The 8,402-nt window shown below is 40.5% G+C and overlaps 1 long non-coding RNA gene across 2 annotated transcripts; it reads left to right on the top strand.

Moving 5' to 3' along the window:
* The first annotated feature begins 330 nt into the window (after positions 1-330).
* On the top strand, positions 331-7,471 carry LOC121870825. Of its 2 annotated transcripts, XR_006089787.1 has the most exons (6): positions 336-484; positions 667-830; positions 3,714-4,126; positions 4,265-4,386; positions 6,339-6,489; positions 7,173-7,471. It is a non-coding gene; the product is annotated as an uncharacterized LOC121870825 (long non-coding RNA). The 2 variants fall into 2 exon arrangements; XR_006089786.1 differs by having other exon boundaries at positions 331-484; positions 3,714-4,386.
* Positions 7,472-8,402: the final 931 nt, after the last annotated feature.

The following is an 8,402-nucleotide window of genomic DNA, read 5'->3' as shown; positions in this document are numbered from 1 at the left end:
CTGTGTCACTGCCCCACACTATTGTACTGTCCCCACACTGTACTGTGTCACTGCCCTACACTATTGTACTGTCCCCACACTGTACTGTGTCACTGTCCCACACTACTGTACTGTCTCCACACTGTACTGTTTCACTGCCCCACACTGTACTGTGTCACTGCCCTACACTATTGTACTGTCCCCACACTACTGTGTCACTGCCCCACATTATGTACTGTCCCCACACTGTACTGTGTCACTGCCCCACACTACTGTGTCACTGCCCCACACACTTGTACTGTCCCCACACTGTACTGTGTCACTGCCCTAATGTTGATATTACTGGAGGAAACAGCACAATAATATTTGTCATTGTCGTGTTTTCCACAGATCTGGAGAAGGCGGAAATAACCTGCCTGAGAGAGTGGTGGGCCTCTCACCACCATGAACTTTTGTCATGGGTGCAACAGAGGGACCCCTCTCAACAGGTGGCCCAACCACCAAGGTGCTTATCTTTCAATAGTTGAACAAGTTATTTCTTTGTAATAATAATATAGTCACTCCACATATTGTAATGTTATATATTTTCTTGCCAGTTGTCGTATGGCTGCTGTGATTGGCAGGTCATTATTATCAATAATTTTCCATAAGGATTGACCACTCAAGTGTGGATGTGTTGTTTTGCAGGGTGCAGGACAGTGCCAGGGTGCAGGACACTGTCAGGGTGCAGGACACTGTCAGGGTGCAGGACAGTGCCAGGGTGCAGGACAGTGCCAGGTTGCAGGGTGGCCGTGATCATCCCACCAAAAGAAGTAATCCATCACCCAGTGGGTCGACTACACCTGCTAAACGTAAGTGTTGAATTTTTCACGTTTTATTTTTTGTTTTCGTCATTAATTGGTCTTATTTTCCTCGCGTGTGTTGGTTAGGGTTGTCATGTCTGAACATTAAAAAAAAGAGGACGTTCCCGAAGACGACCCCCCCCCCCTACTCCCTGGCACACACTTTGGAGTTATAACCAAAGCCGCAGGACAAATACTTTATATATATATATATATATATATATATATATATATATATATATATATATATATATATATATATATATATATATATATATATATATATATATATATATATATATATATATATTATTATTATCTAGACTCGACTACGGCATTTTTACGTGGGACTTGATGACTGCCGTAATTTTTTTTTTTTTTTTTCCAAATGACACGCATTTTCTATACCGAAACGTTTCCAGTTAATGTAGTCTCCATGTATAATTAGAAAATTATGGGGGCCCCATGTGCATTCAGAAGACTACATTAAAGGTTAAGTGCTCAGTCACACTGTATCCATTCATCATTATTCATTACTTTTACTGTACTGTATTTCATTGTAGATTTTTTTTTTATCTATGTCGGACTTACGACCATGTCGGACTTACGACCTGGATTTGGGTCCCTAACCCCGTCGTAAGTCGGGGTCTAGGTGTACATATACATACCAGTATCGGTGTACTGTATTGCATTGTGTTTTTAATGTCGGCTAATATGCAACATACGTGGTATAGAAATCTTAAAAATAAAAAAATAAAAATTTCCTTTGCTTAAGGCTGAATATCTTCTTTAGCTGCAGTCTTCTTCCCCCACTGTGTGTGTGACTTTGTGCCCATGCATACTTTTCTGTAGATCGGATCTTTTTCAGTATTGGCTGATTGCTCTTTAGAAAGGTATAGAAGTCACTGCAAGATGTTTCTCAGAAGTTGTAATGTACAGTCAGAATGCCTTTCATTGTTTCAACACTCAATTTGTTCCTTTCCTTTGTCCATTGACTTTGCATCAGTGAAAAAACTTTCTACATTTGCATTGTGAGATGATACTGTACTGTATAGCAAAGAAGAATTGTGGAATTCTTAGCAATTCTGAGTGACATTCAAAGTTCTTTGAGTTTTCAAAGTATTTGGTCCACTTTTTATGTGTTGGCAGATTACTAAATTCTTCATCACTTGTAATTTTCCACAAACTGCTTCAGGTTACTAACTTGGTCAAAACACTTCACATCAACTTTTACCCCCTTATCAATCAAATATTTGACAGCTAAGTTGACAACACTGTATAGGCATACACGTGACTTATCAGCTGACGAAAACTGAACGAGATGTCTCCGGTTTCCACCTCCCCTCTTTCTCATCATTACAGTTTCACGTTTTTTTTTTCCATGGAGAAAATAATGGAAGCTGAAATTCGGGATTTTTGAAGAATTTAAAAAGTTCCTTCCGGATGAAGATTTCGAGACCTAAATGGAGGAAATGTCCGGGAAAATACAGACGTATGGCAACCCTACTATTGGTATACGGAAGTCGATTATAGGAAAAGTACACTCTCAGCCTAACCTAACCCCTTGATGAGTGAGGTCTGGCAAATGTGGAAAAAACGTTTTAGAATGATTTATCCTCCGGGATGTACGACCGACTCTGCCTCCATCCAACACCGTGCGGCAGACGCGTACACGATCTTTTATTTAACGATATTGACGATGTTCAAATAGCCTTACACAAACTGTCAAACTCAGACCCAAGTAGAGTACAATTATACAAGACTATCAATGCAACTGTTGCTACAATGTGTAATACAAAGATAAAGATGAACGAGTGGACACCAGTGAGAGTGGGTGGCCAGGAACAGATGAGGCAGGGGCCATGGAGGAGGAACAGGGGCCTTGGAGGAGGAACAGGGGCCATGGAGGAGGAACAGGGGCCATGGAGGAAGAACAGGGGCCATGGAGGAGGAACAGGGGCCATGGAGGAGGAACAGGGGCCATGGAGGAGGAACAGGGGCCATAGATTGTGTTCATGTGGTGTTATTCAGTTGGTGAAGAGTGCCCATAACTTATTAACTTGAAGATTAATGGTGGCTCTTATGACACAATTGTTAACTCAACACATCTTAATGCTGGGTTCAAACAGCTGCCTTTATCCCAACAGTTCAGGAGTGAAGGTTAACAATTATACTCTGTATAAAAGATTTAAAAAATGACAACCAAATTACCATAATAATTGTGTGTAGGTTCCATAACATAACAAACAACTAATATATAAACAATAAACTATTTTGTAATAGTAATTTACTCCCATAAATAATAGAGCAGCACTGAATGGTTAATACTTAACTAAACCCAATTTGAAAAGGTATCCACCACTGACAAACTGAGACATCCTTCCACCTCCAAGGCCAGCCAGTGACTGACTTGGCTCCATACTTCAGGGAACCAATATTAATAAACTCCCACATTATGCTACAAAAATGCCTTCATACATACAGAAAAATATTTGATGTATCAAATACCAGCCCTGCTCTCACATCATTAGATACAATTATATTTCCATAACTTGGGGTGAAATATATTTCACTGTACACAGTACATTACCCCATTCATAACAACACACCATCAATATAGTATTTCAACTGTTGTAAATTTGTTAACTGAAAGAATGGATTATGAAACTGTTTGTTGTGCAGTTCATCTAATACTTCATGTATATAGTTACAAGTCAACCATTTTATGTGTTTTTGTTTATTTACTCGTGGTTTTGTGTTACTGGTTGAATCGGAGAACTTTTATTAATGTTTGGTCTTTTAAAACATTTGGACCATTTTATTGTATGTAAAATTTTAGTGTAAACTTTGTATTAATAATTTGTGATCATTAAAACATCTATCTATCTACAGGAGCATATATGTCACCTCCTCCATTTGACCTGGAGAGCCTCTCAAAGGCAGAGGGAGCAATGTCGGCCAGTAACGAGTTATGCAAGTCACTATATTGTTCTGTACTGCCTTCTCTCCTTCCTCCTCCGTTATCCTTTTCTCCCTCCTCCTTTATCCTTCCTCCTCCTTTATCCTTCTCTCCCTCCTTTATCCTTCTTCCTCCTTTACCTTTCCTTCCCTTCTCTATTACAGTAGTAAACAACCTAACTGGTAATAGGCATTTGATGACCTTTTCTGCTATTCTTGGTCACACTGCCTAAACATTATTATTGTAAGTTAAAACAATTGTCACTCAACATTTTCAGTGTCCCGGCCATCGACCTGTGGGGAGGTGGGAGCCAGCGTTAACCAAGACCCCAGAGAATATGTAACAAGTGAGAGGAAGTATTTGTTGTGGCATCTGTGTGTTTGTTTACGTGGCATTAAAACTCCCAGAATGACCCCTAAGGATCCTTACAATACCAGCCACACTTGATTTACTCTTTGTATTGATGTTACATAATGTTTTTCAGGTGTTACAGGGAACATAGGGACGTGACAATTGAACAATTTTTAGACGCTGGTAAAGTGGGGGAGCTGTATGAAATAGCTGTAAAGATAAAGAGCTTCAATATACTGAAGACACCACATGCAGGTATTGTTATCAGTAATAGTAAGTGTTGTATACATCTAAAATACCTTAATGTAAGACAAATACAATGATAAAATACAATAAATCAAGTAAATGAAATACAGCAAGCTCTTAAAATTTGTGAGGGTTTGGATCTCAATATGGCCATGAATAACATTTGCCCTTAGGACAATTATTTTTTTTACCTGTATTGTGTGCAGATACATATACACTACAGGTAAAAGAAATTACTGTGTATAAAATAAATGGCTCCCTGTCCCGGCTGATAACAAGTGTCCACAGACATTGTTGGGTACATCCAGGGTGTCATCTGTGCACAATGGAGTTGTCAGGGTATGAGGGCTTGTGCTGCCACCATTTATGAGGGCCTGAGCTGCCACCATTTAAGAGGGCCTCTGTGTGTCAGTAACAATTCCTTTTACTCTCATACTTATTACCATTGGTAGCGTGACGAGAGAAGGCTCGTGGGTAGATGTAATGATAGTATCAAGCAATAGGGAAGAAATAACGGTAAATGCTGTAGGTAAATAATAGACACAATTATACAGATACAAAATTTATTTAAACATGAATATGAAATTAGGAGAAAGAATTTATTTGTACCAACAGACGAAATCTAGTACTAGGCCCTCAGGCTCAACATACTCACACCATTACTGGGTGGACATACTCAATAACACTTCCAACTCTACTGGGTGGACATACTCAATAACACACAACTCTTATTGTCACTTAGCACCATAAAGACCAGGCCAACTGCCACTACAACACTCAGTCGTCAGGGGTGATACTCAAGCAACAGCCATGGGGTCCAGCCACCATGGAGTACTTTCCGACGAACTCTGAAGATCCCAGTGGATTAATTCCACCACACAAATAGCCCTACTGAGTTAGACACTCATCCACCAATGATGGGGGCTGGTAGTGGTGTGTGGCTTGGTGATTCGGGGTCGCCTCGCAGGCTGAGCGTTAGGGCCAGACGAGCCAGCTATGGGGGCTATAGGTAGTCTGAAGTGTCTGACGGCCGGGTCTCACGAAGATAACTGATCCTACTGGACCTCGGACATCTCCCCAGACATAGTGGATACAACATCCATGCTACAGACACGGCCTAGGCTGCGTTAGGGACCTGTATGGGTGAAGGGACGGGCACTCACTAACGGTGACAAAAACATCACGTTTCAGGGGACGTTAAAGACGTAAATATGACTTCACTCAGAGCATATCAACTACGTTACTGTAACACTTGCACAATCAACTATTAATTGGGTCAAATCACTTAAAGAAGGGCGAATTACAACACAGCGTGGAATGGCATACCTGTATGGATGAAGGGACGGGCACTCACTAACGGTAGAAATGCCAGCGGCGCCCTCACTCAAAATAGGCCAGGGAGTCCACCTACTTCTATTCCGATGAATTAATTTACTGTACACTCTGACGTTGAAACTGAGACTATGAACTCGGTTTCATTCCCTACTGTTATCTTCACTAACAATGCTCTGACTCAGCTATCAAAAGCAAAATTAAATTGATTACAAAGGGTTGGATGGCAACAGGTCCCAACATACAGCGTCTGCTACTAAATCCGTGGATTATATTCAAAGTTCCCTTAAGACAAAGACGGGGAAACAGAGAAAACGGGGGACGTTTCCACTGGGGGACTCGGAAGGTTTTGTGGATGTTTGAGCGTAATATGAATCCTTAAGGTTTTCAGGTTAGCCATTATCACGATCATGACAAGGGCAAGTTGTAACCTCGTTGATAAGTGAGGAGCATATATAAACTGACTGTGTGAGGACTTTACTGTGGTGTATGGTTGAGAGTTAACAACGAGCTGCTGTGTTATCTACCTTGCAGGACCAACACACTGTAGTTTGTTTATCTCGCAGTACTCAACTGCCTTTCGTCCCTCGGTGTACCCCCATCAACAAAAACGTGTTTTGCGTTGACAGATGAAGCAGCTACGAGGGACTGCAGGTCCTTAGAGGGTCGGCACGAGTACAGTCATACCACAAGATGCCATTGAACTGGAATTTGCAGAAATTTGGTCCGAGACAAAAATGAAAGCTAATCTGGGTGGAGAGGAATTGAGACGATTCTTTGGTAAGTATGAAAACTTTTATTCTTGATGTCATCTGTTGCTCTTAAGAGTTCTTTATTATGGTTGGAGGTAGAGGTATTGGTGCACACACACACACATGTAACTTCCTCTGAAGACTCACATTTAATTAGGGAATTACCAGATATTGTTAAAAAACTGTGTCTTAGTTGACTTCTCTGAGATGGGTGGACGGATACAGGCAGTTATATGTAGAGAGAGGCTGGCCACTTGATCTGGGACTGAGGACTGTGAGCTTGAGAGCAGTGTTAGAGATGGTGTTTAGATCTGTTAGGAGTGAAGGGGTCTCTCAGGCTACTGCTCAGTGGTAGATCAGCAATGTGTGGTGTCCAGCTAAAGACTGACTAGCTATACCAGGGCAGTGTAGAGTATACCCAAGACAATATACCATAACAACAGCATTATATTCTCTTAACATCATTGTCTCCTGTACAACACTGAGTATACCCAACAGAACCTAAGACAATATACCATAACAACAGCATTATATTCTCTTAACATCATTGTCTCCTGTACAACACTGAGTATACCCAACAGAACCTAAGACAATATACCATAACAACAGCATTATATTCTCTTAACATCATTGTCTCCTGTACAACACTGAGTATACCCAACAGAACCTAAGACAATATACCATAACAACAACATTATATTCTCTCAACAGCTCTGCCTACAGCTTATTCGTGGGAACAAGATGGACTTGACCGTCAACTGTCGAACATATTGAACTCACTGAAGGAATCTCAAGAGTATTACTTCTTTGGAGTAAGAAAGAACTCGACCGATGACGGTAAAATTTTCTTCGAAATCACACGGACGGCAGTACAACTCTTGTCCATGTAGTGATGATTGTCTCACTTACATTACTTGTATTATTATTATTTTTATTAACCATTCCTAGTTGATTTAGTACCATAAGCTGTTGAAGCCCAGTCTTGTACAGAAGTAAACGTTAATAGTTTATTATGGTGTTTTGGTATTGCCCAAATTTCACCACATTGTAGTATTAGCTCTAATTATTCCTTTGCAGCATCATGGATAAATAAAATTACACTGTTTCCTCACAATTTTGAGCTGCCAGTCCCTCTTGTGCAGGGGTGGCCAGCCTTTTGTGTGATGTGATCTACTTTTTCCACGGTTACCCTGACTCGATCTACCAGCCTAATATTCACCCATTGCCACTAAATACAGAGAGAGAGAGTAAACAAATAATATTTTTCAATAATTGTTAGGATATATTGTTAACATGACAAAATCATAAACTTGCTTTACTAATGAGATGGTTAGCACTGCATGTGGTGCAGGAGATTGGTCCTAGAGCAGGGCTGGGGAACCTACTGTAAGTGTCCAAGGTGGCACATGGCAGTACATGATGCTGGGAGTGATTAGTTTTTTATACAAGTGTTGGCTGGGGGATCATGTGAGTGGACAAATGTTTTAAAGTCCCTGCAGGTCAAATCAGTATTCAGGTAGTGACAGAAGTGAACGGTTGGCGTTGGTTTCGTTCTGTTCATAGTTTTTCTTGTGTTGTTTGTTAGTGAACATTGAATTGTTTTTAATTTTTTGAACAGGTTTCTTAAAGTGCTTGCCTTTATTTCAGTCTCCCTCTCTTGTAATGTGTTAGTAAAACAAAATGAATACCAAGTTAATACAAATTTATTATTATTATTTTAATGTCAAACAGAATTGGTGCCTTACTCAACAAGGGGGTACAGTACAGTACAGGTTGTACCTCTCTAGTCCGGGACCTGACCGGTGCCGGACCATGGAAATTCACCCTTTTCCTGGATAGATGGTGACTTGTGCTTACACGCGAGCACCACTTTCTCTGCTTCGTGGTCTCTTTGAAGACATATTGAAGGGTTAAATGTCGTACAGTAGCTTCTCAAATTTC

The sequence above is a fragment of the Homarus americanus genome, unplaced genomic scaffold, assembly GCF_018991925.1.
Source record: "Homarus americanus isolate GMGI-L3 unplaced genomic scaffold, GMGI_Hamer_2.0 scaffold7751, whole genome shotgun sequence".
Classification (NCBI taxonomy): domain Eukaryota; kingdom Metazoa; phylum Arthropoda; class Malacostraca; order Decapoda; family Nephropidae; genus Homarus; species Homarus americanus.
This window is presented reverse-complemented; position numbering and strand designations above follow the sequence as displayed.